This window comes from Dioscorea cayenensis, chromosome 13 (assembly GCF_009730915.1).
Source record: "Dioscorea cayenensis subsp. rotundata cultivar TDr96_F1 chromosome 13, TDr96_F1_v2_PseudoChromosome.rev07_lg8_w22 25.fasta, whole genome shotgun sequence".
In the NCBI taxonomy this organism is placed as follows: domain Eukaryota; kingdom Viridiplantae; phylum Streptophyta; class Magnoliopsida; order Dioscoreales; family Dioscoreaceae; genus Dioscorea; species Dioscorea cayenensis.
This window is the reverse complement of record NC_052483.1, coordinates 5,823,019-5,843,977: the sequence shown is the minus strand read 5'-3', so window position 1 is coordinate 5,843,977 and position 20,959 is coordinate 5,823,019. Positions and strand designations below refer to the sequence as shown.

The 20,959-nt window shown below is 36.8% G+C and overlaps 1 non-coding gene and 1 pseudogene across 1 annotated transcript; both read right to left on the bottom strand.

Annotated features, from left to right (window-relative positions):
- Positions 1–3,954: 3,954 nt before the first annotated feature.
- Positions 3,955–4,061, bottom strand: LOC120275016. The gene has a single exon (XR_005541043.1). It is a non-coding gene; the product is annotated as a small nucleolar RNA R71 (small nucleolar RNA).
- Positions 4,062–16,564: 12,503 nt separating this feature from the next.
- LOC120274441 lies at positions 16,565–18,008 on the bottom strand (annotated as a pseudogene).
- Between the last annotated feature and the right edge of the window lie 2,951 nt (positions 18,009–20,959).

Below are 20,959 nucleotides of genomic sequence, written 5' to 3'. Positions count from 1 at the left end.
GGATTCTGCTGATATGTTTGGTGAGTACAATTATTTTTAGGTTTGGCAGAGATTTATTGGAAATTTAGGAAAGTTTAAATGTGATCTTCCCATGTGGCAACCCAAACTTACAACTTATTATTTTCAGCATGTGTTTAGGCCAAATTGCAATTCATGTCATTATTTAGGTTATAACACTAAATTCAAAGCTAGTTGAGAATTAAATAAAATTGAAAGTTCGAGAGCTGATTCATGTGAATGACTATAGAAGTCTTTTCTAAAAGGTTCATAATGTAGAAAGGCCTAAAGGAAAAGTGCATGTGAGAACATCAATCTTGAGATAGAACTTATTGTCCATGGTAGAGATCTTGGGAAAGGCTTGTCTCATTAGTAATGGTTGAGAGCAAGAAATGATTGGTTAAGACAACTTCTAAGATAAGATTTTGTGTTGATAACCAATATCTTCGTGATGGGATGTGTTCTTGATTTGTAAATCTTTTCTTAGTAGATTGATTCTCTAAGTTCAACCCCCGCATCTTTCACTAGTGAATTAATTTGGAGAATTAATTCTCCAAATTTGACCCTGCATCTCTTTTACTAGTGGATTAATTCTTCAAATTTAGCACCACTAGTGGATTAAGTCTTCAAATTTAGCCTTGACGCACATGGTACAAAACTACACTGCCAAGTCCAACATATTTTATTTTGCTATTTCTAATTAGCAAAGATAATAAATGTAGAGAAAAAGAACAAATGTATTGCATATTTTCTCTATATCCCCTACAAGAATATGAATTCCTATTTATATAAAAATGAGCCTACACTAATTATAGAAACATGGGATATGAATTGAGCAAATCATGCTATGTTTATTCATGATTCAAGGGATTGTAAATCATGCTATATTTATACATGATTGTATTTATCATTCCAATGATTACGCTCTCATCCCCCCTTGAACTCAAGATGGTGAAAGTTCCGATAGCTTGAGTTTAGAAACTAAATCTTGAAACTGGCTTGGTATGTTAGCTTTGGTGAAGATATCTGCAATTTGATTGGCTAAGGAAACAAAGATGAGTTAAATGGTTCCTAGGAGTATATTATGTCGAATAAAATAACAACCATTCTCAATGTGTCTAGTATATTCATGAAAGACATCATTATGAGCAATTTGCATAGCATTACAGTTATCACTAAAGTAGCAAAGCAATGTAAAATGCCCATATCTTGGAGGAACCAATGTAGCCACAGAAGTTCAAATGCATTATCAGCAATCAGTTTAAACTTAGCCTTAGTACTGGAGCAAGAGAGAACTGATTACTTCTTACTACGCCATGAGATCAAAACAGTACCAAGAAAAAAAAATCTAATAGTGGAGCGTCGGTCAGTAGGATCTCTTGCCCAATCAACACATAGTAAGCTCTCAATTCAACGGATGAATGTATAGAGAAATCAAGACCATTAAATAGCTTCCCTTTGATATAATGAATGATGCTTAAACAACAGCAAAATGAATTATACATCGAGCAGTTCGTTATGAATTGACCAAAAATATGAACTACATCGGCAATGTCTGGTCGAGTGACAGTAAGGTAAATACAACTGCCAATTAATTATCCACAGAGAGTTCCATTAGTAAGAATAGTACAATCTAGCATTAAATTATATAGGAGTATGTGCAATAAGAAACTAGCTCAACAACATATTTGGCTTGAGTCAAATAATATCTAGTTTGATTAGAGGAAATGTCAAGCCCAAGAAAGAAATTGAGAAGACCAAGATCTTTCATGTTAAATTGATGGGTAAGAAAGGATTTGAGAATAGCAATGCCTTGTGAATTATCCTCAGTAATAATTAAGTCATCAACATAAAGGAGAAGTAAAGTGCTTGATAATTGTCTAAATGTATGTGTTTTCATATATATATCGTATTCACTTTGCATGTATTTTGTGAGGTTTGATGCCCATTTTGCGCTTAATCATCTACTATTTGCTTTGTAGGGCATGAGAAAGCCATGGAGAACAAGAAGAAATCATTTAGGTGAAAAGAGAAGAAAGCAGCAATTTCATACCACCCCCATACCACCCAGTATGGGGGCCGTATGGAGGCCGTATGGACCCTGTGTGCACCCTGTATGGAATGTGAATCTATGTTATTTGAGTGCCTTACGACCCTCATATGACCCCCTACACGACCCGTATGCTTTGGGGGGTATAAAAGCTGACTTTTAGGGTAGAAGAAGGGACTTTTTCTGGACATATTTTGAGAGACTACTTGAGAGGCTTTGGGAAACCTTGGGAAGGAGAAGAAGGGCAAGGAAGCTAGGATATCATTCAAGGCCAAGGTCAAAGACTCTCAAGGCAAGAAGACAACATCATTCAATGGGAGATCTACCACGATTCAAAGGAAGGAGACCCGCGGCTAGAGGAAGTGTCATTTGGCACTCCTTTGGCGGGGTAAAGCATCATTCGGCACATTCTCTACCTCCTCCTCCACCATTTCATCTAGGGAAGTGTCATTTATGCTTTTGTTTCATGTTTTGCTTGATTATATTGCTTGTTGTGGGATGATGACACACTAGACCCCCAAGGCCACCGGGTGTTGGTGAACCTTTGGGGGGTTTTATCATGTATTTTGGATGATTACTTGTTAATTCCATGCTTGGGTAATTTTGAGATCTAATCCATTGTTTTCATTCTAAGTGATACACTAAGGAGAAATCCGTAGCTCTTTTATGAGTGTTGCATGTAGATGTAATTTGCTCGCATGTATTAGATCGTGAATGGATTAGAAGGGGATACTTGTATCATCACGCTGAGAAATTGGGTGTTGGTAGCCCTCCATGTTAGGTTAAGATGAAGACAGAGTAGGTTTACTCCTATTTGTGATTTCCTTATACTTAATGCAATCGTATGAACGTGGATTTGGAAGAAATTCCTATCAATGTTTGTATGGGATTAGGGTTCAATCGCGAGAAATTGGGCTTGTTCTAATCTAGAAATCTCTTTGGTCCAATTTGCCCTTTGCATCTTTTAATCATCATCCATGTTTCATGATAACCCCTCAAGGGGTATCCACATCCATAGGCCTTTGCATTACATTGATTCTCTTGCTTGCTCATTGCTTGTTTTCTCTAATTTGTTGGAAATCTTGTTTTAGTTTTAATTGCTTCTAGTAGAGTAAATTCCATCACTTGAGATCTTAGGTTAGATAATAGTTCGAGAAGGAGTAATAGGAGATCCTTAGCCCCGAGGTATTACTTGGCGATCACGTACACTTGCGGGGAAGCAACCAAGTTTTTGGCGCCGTTATCAGGGATACTTTAAGGAATTCTAGGAAACTTTTAGATTATTACTCTAGACATTTCACTATTTACTCATTTTTTATCGTTATTTTTCTTTTCCTTTGATCTTAACTTTCTACCATTTTTCTTAGATTTTGCAAGGTACTATGCATGACACATTCAAATACAACGACCTTAATTACACCGGATAGTGAAATTGAAAGAAACTTTGCATCGGAGATTGAGAGATGTTGGTGAAGGGTCGAGTGCTCAAAACATTGAAAATTGAGGATAGAGAGTCTTCAATCATAGCCGAAGAGCGACGCACTCTATCCGAAATATGAAAGACCTCAATTTCACGAGTGATGAGTTTAGTGTTCAAACACCATCCGTGGCATCCAACAATTTTGAAATTAAAGCAAGTACAATCGGCATGGTCCAGAACTCGGTTCAATTCAATGGTCTTGCAAATGAAGATGCACATGACCACCTCTCCCGGTTCCTCCAAATTTGCTCTACTTTCAAAATTAATGGAGTGTCAGACGATGCTATCCGTTTGAGGCTATTTCCATTCAGTTTTAGAGATGGGGCATATCATTGGCTTACATCATTATCTCCAGAGTCTATAAAAACATGGAAGGATATGGTTGAGAAGTTCCTTTGGGAGGTATTTTCTGCCAAGCAAAGCGGCCAAATTAAGACAAGAAATTTCATCCTTTAAACCAGGGGAGTCCAAAACATTGTTTGAAGCCTATGAGAGATTCAAGGATCTCCTTAGAAGGTGCCCCCATCATGGTTTTGCTTCATGGATGCGAGTACAAATCATCTACAATGGGTTGAACTATGCTACCCGCCAACTCATTGATGCCACGGCGGGTGGTTCCCTTATCAACAAGAACCCCGATGAGGCTGAGCAATTACTTGAGTCTATGGCAAGCAATGAATCACATTGGGCCTCAAGGGGATCTTCACAAAAGACTGCTGGAATTTATGAAGTGAATAGCAATGATGCCTTGGCCGCAAAGGTTGATGTGTTGACTCGAAAGCTTGATCTTCTTATGGGCAATAGTTCGAGGTTAGAATCAGTAATGAATTGCAGCACTTGCGGTGGTGGGCATGGTGCAGCCCAATGTCCAATTGCTAAATCCTCTGTTGCTTCCATTGAGAATTTCAACTACATTGGGGGCAACAAAATCAAAGGAACCCATATAGCTCAACTTACAATCCGGGGTGGAAGAACCACCCAAATTTTGCATGGAACCAAGGCCAACACAAAGAGTTGCACCACCCTAAGGATCTCAATTTCAACAACCGGCTTTTGAGAAGAAATTTACCACTAAAGTGGTCCTTGCCAAGTTCATGCTCAGTATTGATGCTAGGTTCAATAGCCTAACTAGTAGCATGGATGCACAATTTGGCAAGGTAAATGCTCAACTCACTCAGCATGCCGAACAGTTTTCAATGAGATAGGTTCAGTTTTGAGAAACCTCCAAGCTTCTGTAAAATCACTTGAGCATTGAGTAGGGGAACTCGCCAAGCAAATTCTTAGCGTCCTTTAGGTTGTCTTCCTAGTAACACGGAAGACAATCTAAGGGAGCACTTGAAGGCCATTGCCCTTAGAAGTGGGAGGCAAGTGGAAACAAGGGTCAAAGTTGATCCAAGTGTCAAGAAAAGTGGGGTAGCCTTCGGGGAAGACCCCAAGCTAGTTGAAGAAAATAGTGAAGATAAAAAGCAAGGAAGAAATGACAAGCCGCAACAACAAGAACGGTCAAAATCATCAGAGTACAAGCCTCCTATCCCTTATCCAACCAGATTGAAGCATGACAAGGAGGATGTTCACTTCAAAAAATTCATCAACATCTTCAAACAACTCCACTTGAACATCCCTATAGTTGAAGCATTAACTCAAATGCCAAAATATGCCAAGTTTTTAAAAGAGCTCCTTACGAACAAGAGAAAGTTGGAGGAAGAAGGCACGGTTGCACTTACAGGAAATTGCTCAGTCATTTTAGAAAAGAAGCTCCCACAAAAGTTGAAAGATCCGGGAAGCTTCATTATTCCTTGCATGCTTGAAGGAGGAGTCCAAGAAAATGCTCTAGCGGATTCGGGGGCTAGCATAAATGTCATGCCTTACACCATGTATTTGAAACTTGGCTTGGATGAGTTAAGGCCCACGAGGATGACCTTACAATTGGCAGATCGATCAACAAGGAAACCTCATGGGATTGTTGAAGATGTGATTGTCCGAGTGGACAAATTTGTCTTTCCTATGGATTTTGTCATCATGGACATCGATGAGGATGTGAAGATACCATTGATTCTTGTCCGACCATTCCTCAGCACCTCGGGTGCCCTAACTGATTTGAAAGGAGGGAAATTAATGATAAGAGTCAGAGAAGAGGAAGTGGTGTACACTTTGTCGGCTGCTATGAAACATTCTTTAGATTATTATGACACACTTTACTTCATTGATGAAACTGATAGGTTGATTTCTGATTGTGTACAGTAGGTGCTCTTGATAAAACCTTTGGATGAGTATTTGGGAGAGTTGGAGAATGAAGAACAAGAAGAACCTCACTACCATCCTCAAATCCACAACATGAAGCAACCAAAAGAGAAGGTATCTTGTACTAATGCCAAGGAAAAAGAGAAAAAAGAATCATTTGTGAAGAAAATGTGGAGGGAGATTCATGGGAGAGAAAAAAAAGGTACCAAGCTTCATCACCCCACACCTCAAGGAGGAAAGGTAAAATTTTTACCCCTCTCTACTCATGACCAATTCGAGGTCTTTTCAATGTTGTCACTGAATTTACCGAGAAGAACCAACACTACACAAAAAATTGGGGGTGGCTTCAAACTCTTTGAATTCCCATGAGGTAAGGAATGAGGTACGTCATGCTCGTGACGTTAAACAAGCGTTTCTTGGGAGGCAACCCAAGCATTCGGGGGAGTTTTCTTGCATTTTTCGTATTTTAGATCTTAGTTCATTTCAATTTTCGTATTTCTTAGACGTGTTTGTTTTTCAATAAGTTCATGCTCATACACTTGGCACATTGTTCTCATCGTTTTAATTGTGGTTTATTTGTGCAACTTCTTGAGAAACTCATATTTTGGTGTCATTTCACGTGCTAGATCATCGTTTTATTCATTTTATTCATTTTTGGATAAGTCTTGAAGCTTGCTATTTCATTTTTACATCATTTGAAGTAGGATTTCAAAGTTTTGAGTGATTTTAAAAGTCATACGGCCATACTGAGGCGTATGGAGGCCGTCTGAGATTAACACAGAGCCAATCCAGTGGCTCTGTGGCATCTCAGACGTCCCCCAAACGGCCCCCATACGGGTCATCTAAGATGCGCAGGATCTCTCGGCCGAGAGATGCCTCTCGGCCGGGGGTCGTATGGGGCGTTCTTGCCCCTTTAAGCACCCTCTCTTCTCTCTCTCTTCCATTCTCTCATTTCTCTCATCTTTCCACCGATTTTCTCTCTTCTTTCTCACTCATTTCTTGGCCAAATCCCCTCATTTTTTCTCCTAAAACTTCTCTTCATCCATTGGAGACTTTGATCTAGTGGTTTTTCTCGTGTTTAAAGCTTGTTTTCTCAAGATTTCATCGGTATGCTTTTTCAATGCCCTAGTTTTATTTTTTTTCATTTCTTGTGCATTCTTGGAGCTTTTGTGTGGAATTTCTTTAGCATTTTGCTTAATTTGGATTATGTGAATGTCATGGATGGATTTTCATTCAAATCTATGTAAAATTTTTTCAATTCCATGAATATAGGGGAAACTCTTGCTGTATGAATAGTGATCATATGGCCCCCATACGGCCGTATGACCACAAAATTTTGATTTTTCATTTGTTTCCTCTATCTCTCATATTTTATTTTGATTTATCTTGAATCCCTATAAGCTTGAACAAGGTTTATCTTCATTATAGGGATACCTCACACTAAAAGACTCGCCTCCAAACGCCCAAGAACCACAGAACCCTCATCTACACCGAATGAACCCGTCTTCAAGTTGGCCCATCATCGAGAGAAATATGATACCTTGAAGACAAAACCATTTGGGATGTTGTGTTACATCAATTGGGGGCTTGTGGAGAGCCTTAGGATAGAAAATCAAGTCAAGGAGTGGCTATCGCATAATTGTTGGGATAAGCTTTTTGCCATTAATGAGCCAACCTTTCGCCAATTAACCTTGGAGGTTTTGAGTACTTTTGAGGCACGACAAGATGCACAATCCGTGCGGATAGGAAATGTGTTACCATCCATTTTCAAGCTTTTGGAAGAACTCATACTATGCACCACTTAGACTTTGCCAAGTATTTAGGAATCTATGATGATGAGGTTATCAATTTGATGCTTGGTGACCGTCTTAAGCTTGATTTCCCAAGTGATGTGAGTAGAAGCCGCTATTGGGCAACCTTGAGAGGTAGTGACCAGACCCGAAAAGCCTCACGCATGACAGACCCGGCACACAGATACATTCATGTTTTGATTGCTCGTTCTATTTGGGGTCGGGCTGATAGCAAGGGGGTGGTCACATAGTCTGATCTTTACATGATGTATGGCATCTTTGAGCAGCGCCCTACTCATCTTGGCCACCTTGTTGCTGATGCATTTCTTAACCAGGGATTGTATGCGCAATTAGGAGCTATATTTGCTGGGCCCTATATGACTAGATTGATCCGTGGCATGGGTTTATTCGAGCAGACTCGAGGTATAACCATTGTAGGAGGTGCAGCACCCCTTGGGAAGGCCCACATATGGGCGATAGGCTTGGTGGTGAGGGAGCATGTAAGTGGCAGACCCACACTCCCCTGGGCCACTAGCGAGTCCAGTCAGCATGAGATAGAGCACACAAAGTCAGAGCCTGAGGACACTCCTGTCCCTACCCCCGGCACTACATCATTACCTGATTTTGACATGAGACTAAGAGGGATTAAGGGAGAGATTCAGGGTATGCGTCAGGAGCAGCACGAGATTCATGGCCATCTTCACCAGATCATTGAGGGACAGCGTCGACTCGAGGAGGATTTTCACCATTTTATCACCTCATATTATGGTTCATCCTCGCACACCGTGACCACTTCTTTTACCACCATGCCACCACCACTGGCACCAGATTGTGATAAGTAGCAGCCCGTTTGAGCATGGACACTCATTATCTACTTTAGCTTGCTCTGTTTTGTATTTTTGTATTTAGTTGAGTTGGCATGGTTCTTACCCTACCGACTTGTGTTGTCGAACTTTATTTTCTTTTCATCTATGTGTTTTGTTGACATCTCCCTAGTTTCTCCCTTGTGTTTGCATTGCTAAATTTTTGTGGAATGATGATGTCCCCTTTTTGCCTCGCAGGGCATTGAGGGAATTTGGTGAGCTTTTCTAATTTTTAATGGAGGTCGGACGAGACATGTATTGCTCACCACACCTTTTGTTGAGTCATTCCTCATGACGAGCACAAGTTGAACCGGGGAAGTTCGTTTTCACCCTCCTATATTATTTTCATTGCTTGATCTCACATGTTTTTCATGATTAGTGTACATTGAGGGCAATGTACAACACTAAGTATGGGGATGGGTGTCTTTCATGCATTAGAACCATTTGTTACATGCTAGTTCTACCTATGATGGCTTTGTTCATTCTTGTAAGAAGATTCTTTTAGCTTGGACTAATGATTGATGTGAGTTACTTGTTTTTTATGCTTTAGTGAATCCTGTTTTACCCCTAGTATTGTCATGTGCACTGAATTTTTTGTCAATGCCCTGGGAATAGCCAATGTGACTACTCTAACTCTCTTGTATGCTTAACACACTACTTTGAGTACTTGGCTTTAGAATACTAAGTTCTATCCTTCAATGGACTCTGAAGAACTTCTAAGTCTTGTTGAGTACTCTAAAGATGTGATCTAGGGTGAATGTGAAAAAAAAAAAAGAATGAGTCTATGTCAATATTTCTCTGCTAGTGAGCATGAATGCATCTATGTAGACTGTAATCGAGTAGTTGGGTGGCTCTTGTGCCTAACCAACATGTGCACCCTCCAGAAAGATTTCAAAATGATGTTGGTGCAGTCTACGTTAGTCGGACTCGAAACAAAGAAATGAATGATGAAATTAAAATAAAAAAAAACCCTGATGATCTTTTTGAGTACCTACCTAAGGTTTTGAGAAGAAAGAGGATTCAGTTTCAAGCTAAAGATTTAGAGGGATCTTACTTGGCCATTGAAGTAGCACTTAATAGTTTATGGCTTAGTATTATTTGTATGTGGAGTGATTAGCATCTAGATCTGTACTAATTGAAGTCCTTAGGCTAGACCGGATCAAGGCAAATGAGATATAAAATTCACTTACACGGCACAGACATATAAGGGGTGAGACAGGATATTTTTGGAATCTATGTATCATTGTTCATTGCTTTTGGAATCTTATATTTGCTTGAGCCAGAGGTAGTGCATTTAGCCACTTTTTAGTCTCTTTGTTTTTCATGAGTGGTTTGCTTAGGAACAAGCAACACTTAAGTGTGGGGATATTTGATAAGTGTCTAAATGTAGGTGTTTTCATATATATATATATATATATATATATATATATATATATCGTATTCACTTTGCATGTATTTTGTGAGGTTTGATGCCCGTTTTGGGCTTAATCATCTACTATTTGCTTTGTAGGGCATGAGAAAGCCATGGAGAACAAGAAGATATCATTTAGACGAAAAGAGAAGAAAACATCAATTTCATACCACTCTCATACCACCCAGTATGGGGGTCGTATGCACTGTAACAGCGGAATGATTTGAAGATGTCTGCCCAGATTTCCATACCACCCCCATACCACCCAGTATGAGGGACGTATGGAGGCCGTATGGACCCCGTATGCACCCCCGTATGGAACGCGAATATAGGTTATTTAAGTGCCTTACGACCCCCATACGACCCCTACACGACCCGTATGCTTTGAGAGGTATAAAAGCTGACTTTTCGGGTAGAAGAAGGGACTTTTTCTGGACATATTTTGAGAGACTACTTGAGAGGCTTTGGGCGACCTTGGGAAGGAGAAGAAGGGCAAGGAAGCTAGGATATCATTCAAGGCCAAGGTCCAAGACTCTCAAGGCAAGAAGGCAACATCATTCAAGGGGAGATCTACCACGATTCAAAGGAAGGAGACCCGCGGCTAGAGGAAGTGTCATTTGGCACTCCTTTGGCGGGGTAAGCATCATTCGGCACATTCTCTACCTCCTCCTCCACCATTTCATCTAGGGAGTGTCATTTATGCTTTTTTTTCATGTTTTGCTTGATTATATTGCTTGTTGTGGGATGATGACACACTAGACCCCCAAGGCCACCGGGTGTTGGTGAACCATGGGGGGTTTTATCATGTATTTTGGATGATTACATGTTAATTCCATGCTTGGGTAATTTTGAGATTTAATCCATTATTTTCATGCTAAGTGCTACACTAAAGAGAAATCCGTAGCTCTTTTATGAGAGATGCATGTAGATGTAACTTACTCGCATGTATTAAATCATGAATGGATTAGAAGGGGATACTTGTATCATCACGCCGAGAAATTGGGTGTTGGTAGCCCTCCATGTTAGGTTAAGCCGAAGAAGAGTAGGTTTACTCCTATTTGTGATTTTCTTGTACTTAATGCAATCGTAGGAACGTGGATTTGGAAGAAATTCCTATCAATGTTCGTATGGGATTAGGGTTCAATCGCTGAGAAATTGGGGTTGTTCTAATCTAGAAATTTCTTGGTCCAATTTGCCCTTGCATCATTTAATCATCATCGATGTTTCATGATAACCCCTCTCAAGGTGATCCACATCAGTAGGCCTTTGCATTACATTGATTCTCTTGCTTCCTCATTGCTTGTTTTCTCTAATTTGTTGGAAATCTTGTTTTAGTTTTAATTGCTTCTAGTAGAGTAAATTCCATCACTTGAGATCTTAGGCTAGATAATAGTTCGAGAAGGAGTAATAGGAGATCCTTAGCCCCGTGGAATACGATCCTCGTGTCTTCACACGAGGTATTACTTGGCGATCCCGTAGACTTGCGGGGAAGCAACCAGTGCTTCCCGTAGTAGTCTTCCAAATAAATAATGTATGATCATGAGCCTAGATTAAAACCAAATTGAACAAACAATACTACTAAACTTTGAATACCAAGCTCGAGTTGCTTGTTTAAGTCCATGAAGAGCCTTTCGTAGCCGATAAACTTTACGAGGAGAATAACCATATCCAGGAGGGGGCTGCATGTATACCTCCTCTAATAAATTGCCATTGAGAAAGGAATTCTTAATGTACATTTGGAACAATTTCCATTGTTATGCGATAGCAATAGCAATAAGGCTTTAAGCAAAAGTAAGATAAGCTACTGGAGCAAAGGTTTTTTCATAGCCAATTCCATATGCATGTCTAAATTCTTTGGTAACAAGTTGAGCCTTATATAACTCTATAGAACTATTTTTGCATGTCTTTGATTACAAATCCATTTGCATCAAACTATAGATTTGTTAGAAGGCAAATCAACCACATCTCAGGTATATTGATTGACATGTGTTTAAAGTTCTTCTGTCATTGCTTGCTACCAAAGAGAATTAGAACTAGCACCACAATAGGTGCAAGGTTTGGAAGGTATAGTGGTAGAACAAATATAGTCACAAAGAAGAACAAAAGGTGGGCTTACATGAGTGGTTCAACGAAGTGGTGGAGGATTAGTAGCAGATGTAATAGAAGAAGATAATGAGGAAAGTAGGTTGAAGCTTCTGCAGGTGATAACTTTGATTCCTCAAGAGGTTGGTATGTAGGAGAAAAGTTATCACCTGCAGAAGCTTCATCAAGACAAAGAGGAACAGTAGGATTAGAAATAAAAGATGCAATAGTTTGTCACCTATAAATGGAATTATTGAGAAAAACATTTTTAATCCTAAAAGGTGACATGACATGAGATTCAAAGATGTTTGGAAGTAGCATCCCAACAACAATAGCCTTTCTGTTCAATGTTATATCCTAGAAAACAACAAAGTCATACCCATGGTTCTAATTTAGTTAAAGAAGAACAAAGCAAACAGTGCTAAAGACTTTGAGCATATGATAGGCCTGAGGCTGATGGTAGAGACACTCATATGGAGAAACATTGTCGTTGAATGTTTCAAAACTTTCTTTAGTGGTTGTATGCTTGGCATTTTTAGTTTTACATTGACTATTGTATTCCTTATTTCTGAGCCGACCAAGAGGTTATGTATTTAGCCACTTATCATTTCCTCTTGTTCTTCATGTTTATTTGCTTGAGGACAACCAAATGCTTAACTATGGGGATATTTGATAAGTGTCTTAATACATTATATTTTATTGCCATATCTTGTACACTTTAATGCATTTTTCGTAACACCGATGTCCGTTTATGCACTTTTCATATTAATTTTGTTTAGAGCTCAAAGAAGTATTATTGAAGTGTTTTGGAGAACAAATTGTGTATATGTGAAGTTCATTCGAGTCCTCTAACTCCAGGCAAAAAGAGAAGAAAGATTAAAGCACTTGCCTCTGTAAAGCGGCCCCTCAGCAGGGTGTGCGACCTCCGTGTGGCCTGCACGGAGGATACTTGAGTAGCTAGAACCGCATTTGTTGAAGATGGTTCTTGCTCAACATAAAGGGTAATTAACCAAGTCTCCTCAAAAATTAAATCTTTGATGACATTATCAAGCTTAGGTAAATGACTAAGATGAAGCTGAGAGTTTTGAATAGAATCAACACACTGTTGATCTTGAAGATCATATTATACTTCAGCAGCTTCTGTATTAGGCCATAGAGAATCACAAAAAGCTAATTTATCCCATAGGACTTGTAGTTCAGAGATATTGGTATGAATTTTTTGTCTTGCTTGTTGCTGCATACAATTCAAATTAATGAATGCCATCAAAGTTACTTTATGAAGACCGCGTTACAATTCAAATTGATGAATGTCATCAAAGGTAGAATAGCGAGATGCCAAAATATCCCTTACTTCTTATTTAGTATCAAACCAGCAAAAAACCAGTTTGATGGCATTTGCATAAGTATTGCGGAACCATGTCAGTATTTGAAGGTTCTTACCATCCCATTTTCCCAAACGTTTAGTCAAACTTTTCTTTATCCTCACTATTTTTATTTTTTTTCAGAATGTATTGGAAACTCACCAACCATAATTCAAAATAAAAACTACTCCCTTTAGTCCTTTTTTACTTGTTTCAGTTTAGAGATTCTTTTGTTATTTTTACTTGTTTATTTAAAAAATTTGTTAAAATATTAAATATTTTTTAAAAAAATTACCTTTTATATCTACAATTTTTAATAAATTATATTCAACTAGATAATTTTAAATCATATTTTAAATAAAAATAATCGTATAAAGTTAATAAAAATTTTTATAAAAATTAAATTACAAACTTTAACAAATTTTCTTAATCTATATGAATTTTATCAATTAGATAAAATAAACAAATAAAAAAACTCCTATAAAACCTACACATTTTTCATCTCAAAGATTATAGTTTGAACTGTTAAATACATCATTAATGGAAAAATCCATTTTAAGGCTATCTCCAACCCAAAATTCTATATTTAGCGCTTCAATACTCAAAAAGACAACTTTTACAATAAAAGTTTCTCCAACCACCATCTCTATTTTTAACTCTAAAGTAAAATATTCTTCTCGTTTCACAATTAATATATTCATTCTATCAACAAATTTAATCATCTTTAAATATTTCACTTTAAACCATTTAATTTAAATATTATACTATTTAAAATAAAATTTTAATTTTTTATATTTATTATGAATATTTATTAAATATAAAATCAAATTTGATTGATATAAAAATATAAATACAAACACAAACATTACATTAATTACTAAATAAAAACACAACATGCAAAAAAGCACCATGAGTAAAAACAACATATTATTGAAAACTAAAGTAGCACACAAGTTTTTAATTATCTTTGTTATTTGCATAGCGAAACCATAAATGTTTAATCAATGCATTGGGAAGTGCAATATGAGCGCATTTATCCTTAATTTGCTTGTAATAACCAAAAAATTGTTCAAATCGAGTGTTTTTATAAGTTATTAATTTAATTAAAATATAAAATTATAAATATAAATTTTATAAAAATCAAAAATAGAAAAACATAATTTAAAAAAATCAAAATCAAAACATAAAAAATAATATTAAAAAATAACGCGTAAGATATTGGGCGTTATACTGTGCCCATATTTCAAATTTGGTGTAGGTTATTGCGCTATGTTGAAGTAACACCTGCGCCAAATTTGAAGAAAATCTACAAATATAGATGTCCAAACGCCATTGTCAACGCACCCTTATTTTTAGTATTTTTAATCAGATTTTGTGCAGGGGTGCTTCAATCCAACACTAATCCTCCCCAAATCTATTTTCTAATACAATGGCGCGCAGGATATTCCGTGCCTCTATACAAGCATTATTTTTTTTCTGTTTTAATTTTTTTGTTTTGATTTCTGTTTTTTTTTTTTAATTCTGTTTTTTTCGTTTTCTATTTTTTGTTTTTATGAAATTTATATTTATAATTTTCTATTTTAATTAAGTTAAGTTAATTAACAACTTAAGTTTATATTTTTTTTATTTATGTTTTATTTCTGTTTTTTTCTGTTTTCTTTTTTTGTAATTTTGTAATTTTGTCTTTCTATTTTTTATAAAATTTATATTTATAATTTCATATTTTAATTAAATTAATAACCTATGATATAAGTTTATACTTTTTCTTTATCAATAATGTTATATGCCCCAAGTCAAGGTTATCAAACCCAGACCGGACCGGCCGGTTCAACAGGAAAAACTGGTAACTGGCCATATGGCCTGTCCGGACATGCCCCTTTGAACCTGGTGTAAAGAGACCCAGTGTTAAATCGATAACTCGGCCAGTTCAACCGTGACCTGACTGGTTTACCCGAAAAATCATTAACCCGGTCGGATTACTTGAAAGTGAGGGTAGTGGTGGCTGGTGAGAGAAAGTGAGGGCGGCGACAAAAAAGAGAAGCCCGGTTGTGAGTGTGTGTGTGTGAGAGAGAAGGATCGTGGGCGGCTGTGTGAGAGAATTCTTGTTTCTTAAATTTTTTTGAGTACCCAGAATTTTTGTTTTTAATTTTTTTAAGAGTTGGGACTTGATGAGAGATTATAAAATTATTAGGTTTTTTAAAATATTTATATTTTAAAAAATCAATATATATATATATAAGACTTAAATTTTAAATATTAAATTAATCAAATTTGAGATATTTTAAAAATAAACAAAGATATAAAATTAAAATTTTAAATATTATATTTAACTAATTTTTTTTAATTATTAAAATATAAGTTATATTTTTTATCATTATTAATTATTATAATAAATTTTTTAATATTTTATTATTGACTCTGGTTCGACCCGGTCAAACCCATCTATCCTTGACCCCTTGGTTTGGCATGGTCAATACGCGGACTGGATCTGATAACCTTGCCCCGAGTTGGTGTAAATAACCCACCAGTGGAATAGATTTTTAATAATATATTTTTTATCAATCCGATTTTATTTTATATTTAATAAATAGTTATAATAAATATTAAAGATAAAATTATATTTAAATATTATAATATATAAATTCAATAGTTGAAAGTGAAAAAAAATTAAAAATATTAAATTTGTTGATAGTATAAATATATAAATTGTGGAGAATATATAAATTATGGAGGAAAAAAAATATTTCTAAAAACTAAATGAAACGCCAAATATAAAATTTTGGATTTAAAATAGCCTTATGATAACCAAAAAAATTATAATAACCAAAAAAATTATAAAAAACAGATGATCATGGCATAAAACCTGTGATTGAACTTTTCAAAAACAGGAGCCTTTGACAAACCTTCCAAGATTTTCAAAGAACTTTGGCCTCCACCCAGCTCTGAAACCAAAATAAAAAATGTTTAAAAATTGAACATTTACTTTATAGGAATTTGAAACCCTATTTATATATTATAAAAACAAGGTAGGAGAATTGAGCAAATCATGCTATTTGTAATATGCATATGTTTAATTACAATTATAATATGCATAATTGTATCGATCATTCCTTTGCTTATACTAACAAGCAACATATAACATTTAACAATTCATAACATAAACAGAACTAACAAATACAACATATAACAATGGTCCAAACATGTTTATGTCAAATTATAAGAACTCTTTTCATGTATGCCCAACTGTGAAGACAAACAAGCCACTCATATTCAAACCACTGAACCAGAGTAAAAACAAAATAAACATAAAATTTAAAACAAAATCCCAAAACAACCCTTCTCCCACCATCAAAAGCTCTTCACAATTCCCAGCTAATTCCATTCCCACAACACATGGGACAACTCACATGCGACCAGTAACCCCACTACTTCACTCTCTCAACTCTAAAATACATAACACAAATAAAAGATCAAAACTATTTAAATAAAAAAAAAAACAAAGGAAGAAAAAATACAACGTGAGTTGCAAACTAACACAATTTTGCTCTCATTTTCTGGCCCAATAATAAGCTGCATAATACCACCCTGCTAGTTCATCAAATTTACAATGAGTACCACCCCTATGAACTGACTGTAATAAGACCATTATAACCCTATATCTATTGAGGCTACTTCTTGGCCTTTCTCGCCGGCACCTTCCTCAATGGGGTTGCTCGTGAACTGCTCCTTGTCTTCGAAGGAGCCGGCTCCGCCTGCTTCGGCTTCACGGCTGGCTTCGATTTCGGCTTGCCAACAGATGCAGCGGGTTTCTTGCCAGGAGTACCCTTAGCCGAGGTCTTGGCGGCTTTGGCTGGCCGACCAGACCGGGCTTTTGGCTTCGGCTTAGGTGAGGCAGCTGCAGACGGCTTCGGCTTAGCCGCTGGTTTAGGCTTCGCCTTCGGCAGCTGCAGCAGGCTTGGGCTTTGGCTTGGCTGTTGCTGCTGCTGCTGGCTAGGTTTCGGCTTCGGCTTCGCCTTAGCTGCAGCAGCGGCGGCGGTAGAAGCGACGGCTTTTGAGCTGGCTTTGGGCTTTGCCGGAGCCATCTTGGACTTCGACTTGGTCACCACGGCGGCGGGCTTAGGCTAGCCTTGAGGCTTAGCAGCTTTGGACTTGGATGCGGCGACGGCTGCTTTCGGCTTCGGCTTGGCCTTCAGCTTGGGCTTTGCTGGAGAAGCAGCCGGCTTCTTCGTCAGCGGCTTAGGGCGAGCTCTGGTGGCGGGGAGCTTGTACGAGTTCTTCACCTTGGCGAGCTTCTCGCCAGCGGCGAGCTTCTTCAGCTGATACAGCAACTGCTTCTTGAAGTTCGCCGGAAGCTTATCCTTGTGCTTCTCCTCGAGGTACTTCCCGATCGCGTACTGGCTAGACCCAGACCTCTCCTTCAATGCCGAGATTGCCTCAGTAATCATCTGCAAACCAATCTTAGAATCCATCAACAAATGGAGAAGGAGAAGAAGAAGAAGACCAAAAGTAACAAAAGAGATGAAGAGATAGATCTTACCTCCAGATAAGGAGGATGGGTTGGAGCGCTTCGAGGCTTGCGAGGCTTCGGCTCTTTCGAAGCCTTGGCCTTCTTCTGCTCCGCTTTCGGCTCCTCGGCGGCCGCCTCTGGGCCTGTATTTGGGGCCGGCTCGTCCGCGATTGTGGCCATGGTCTCGTCAGTCGCCATGGCGATAAGCTTTGCAGGGAGGGATTAGGGTTAGGGGCTTGAGGATGAGAAGGAGAGCGAGCCGACGAGCGTGGCGTGAGCACCGTGATACCTCTATGTTTATATATTATGTCACTGCTGCGTTCTGATTGGCTATCAGGTGTCCTCAAGGATTGCTTGGAGATAGTTTTGAATTTAGACCGTTGGATTGGCTTTGAAATCGACGGTTGTGAAGGGTTGAATGGTGAGTGTGGGATGGATAGATATGTGATGGAGGGGGGATCAAATGGGGTTGAGGTGTGCTTTTGCCTTCATTTGTTACTTGAATAACTTGGGAATTTTTTATTGGAATTTTGTGGGATTGTTTTTATATTGAAGATATGGAGCATAGGTTTTTGAGTGGGATTGGTTTTTGTTTCATTTGGTTATGTGGTTGGAGAATTTTGATTTTTGAATCATGGTTGGTCATGAGCATGTTTTTTTGTGAGTTTGAAATGGTTTTTGATGAATTGGTGGAAATGAGGGTTGGTTTGTCTTGGTTTTTGGATTGGACATTGTAGTAGGCTAGTAGAGAAATCCATAGAACTTGGAATCACTAAAAATGGAGTAGAAATGGGTAGGTAACTTTGTCTTCAAAGGTGATACAAATGACACATCTTCTTGTATTTGTGGGGAAGATGATGTTATGGACATATAGGTCTTTTCTACTTCTTATTTTTCTTTTTTGCAATAAATTTATGAATACTTTTTACTTTGATAGATTAATTTAATTTGTGACTATTAATGTCATAAAGGATTGAAGATTGTATGTATGTGAATTATATAATGGAAAATGTTACACATGCCCCTCAATGTCACTTGATATGTTTAGGGAGTTGTAATGCAATAGTTTTCTTAGGAATTCAGAGAAGTATTATACTCAAGTATGATATAACGGAGTAATTAGCACAAATATCTTAATACAAATATTGATATTCCTTTGTACATGTTTATCATTTATTGATAATTTTAACGTATGTGTTTAATTTGATTGAAAACAACTTAAAATTTCATTACTCAAATGAGTCGTTCAATTTTGACACTCATAAAAGTGCTCGCTTATACATAGTTTCCATCTATTGTGTAAAACTTAAATTCGTGTTAGATATTCACCGCCTAAACACTTCCAATTTTCGCTCATAAATTATTTGTATGAAATTATACATAAAGTGACTTATTTTCATATAAAAAATTATCCATTTTAATCTATTCCATACTGAATTAGGGGTTTTCTTATTATTCAATATCAAAAATGCTTGTATAACATCACTTACCATGCACATATCCCAAATCTCAAATTTGTTTCTACCATAGCTTTACATCACTCTCAAAGCATAATTTATGTATGAGCTAATGCATTTGCTATCATTATAGAAAATGTTCTTATGTGCCTTTTTGTGTTATTTGAGACAATATTTCTTGCCAAGACAACCATCTAGTTTGAGGACTTTGGTACTTATAGTCATATTAACTTTCTCATATGATAGGGCTTTTATTATAATACTATAATGCTATAATTTTGATTTTTCTTGAAATAACATCCCTTAGTTTTTTTCCTATTGTCTTTTTCTTTTTCCTTAACAATAGATCTACATTATAAAGCATTTAATGACATTTTTTTTTCATTTTACCTAGCAAGAAGAATGTGAACTCAATGGTTTGGCAGTTATACTAAGTCATATAGCCTATGATTGGAAAAAATGAGTTAGAAAGAAGACTCTTGTATAACCCAATTTGTTCATTTTGTTTCCTCATGAGAACTGAGTGTTAAGAAAATCTAAATGAAACAAGGTTGTTTTTGTAGCTACATTATGATTAACCAACTCAAACATCTAATATCCTACTAATTTGTAAACAAGAGCTCAACACATTTTTACATGATAAATTCAAATTTTCCAATCCTTCATAAATTAAAATAACAATTTCAACTTTAATTAAAAATCATGTTATAAATGTCTCTTTGATTCAAATATGTGAGCAATTTGAGCATAGCCACTAAACCTCAAATTCGCCTCATATTTATGATGTTCTAACCAAGTAGAACTTCATCAAATTTAGCTTGATAACTCAAAATATAAGAAATTATTATAATTTGTGTATATTTATAACACATATCATTATTATTTTGATAATATTATATAATTTATATTTTTTATTATTAAGAATAAAATCAAGTTATAAATATGATTTAAGTTTCGAGCCAAAATCTAATCGAAATGGAATTCTTTGAAAATAAATCTATTTGATTTTAATTTTGAGCTAAATTGAGTTTTTGAAATTAAAATTCAGCTAAACTCTAACATTCTAGGGATCTCTCTCATACAAGGCTTTGGAGGTGATCTCTCTCATCACTAAAGCCACCTATGACTCACACAACATTCTAGGGATCCCTAATATTGACTAACCCAATTCTCTAGATTAAACCAATCCTTTTTCTTAAGGCAATCAACCCCTAATCCCTACAAATCTCGAAGTGATCTATTTGTTCACTAAGGCCCCTATGATTGCATTATTCTCAATGGAATTTGGAGATAGGGTCGATCAAATCAGACAACAAAAGGGGACAAGCCTTCTACCTCAAAGCTCACCCTCTACTTCCTTCAACCTTAATAAATCTAACTTTAGTGGATTTCTCAACTCGTCACTAAAGTGATGGGACATGCAATCAAGTTCTCGTTATAATTGATTACATAGCAATAACAACGCAAGGTTAAAACTCAAAATTAATCTCAAATTAAAAGACAAAGGTTAAATCATACAAGTAAATAGTTCTACTGTTCACTTGCCTAAGTACTAAAGGAAGTTTAGCTCCTCATGGAAGAGCAGTATAATATCAAATAACGAGAATAAAATACAAGATAATCCATAAGAATAACTTTCTAAGTCCTCATAATAGATGAGTTGATGAAGCTATCTTAAACCACCAATGAGCCATTGCACTAGGGGACCAAATAGGCCACC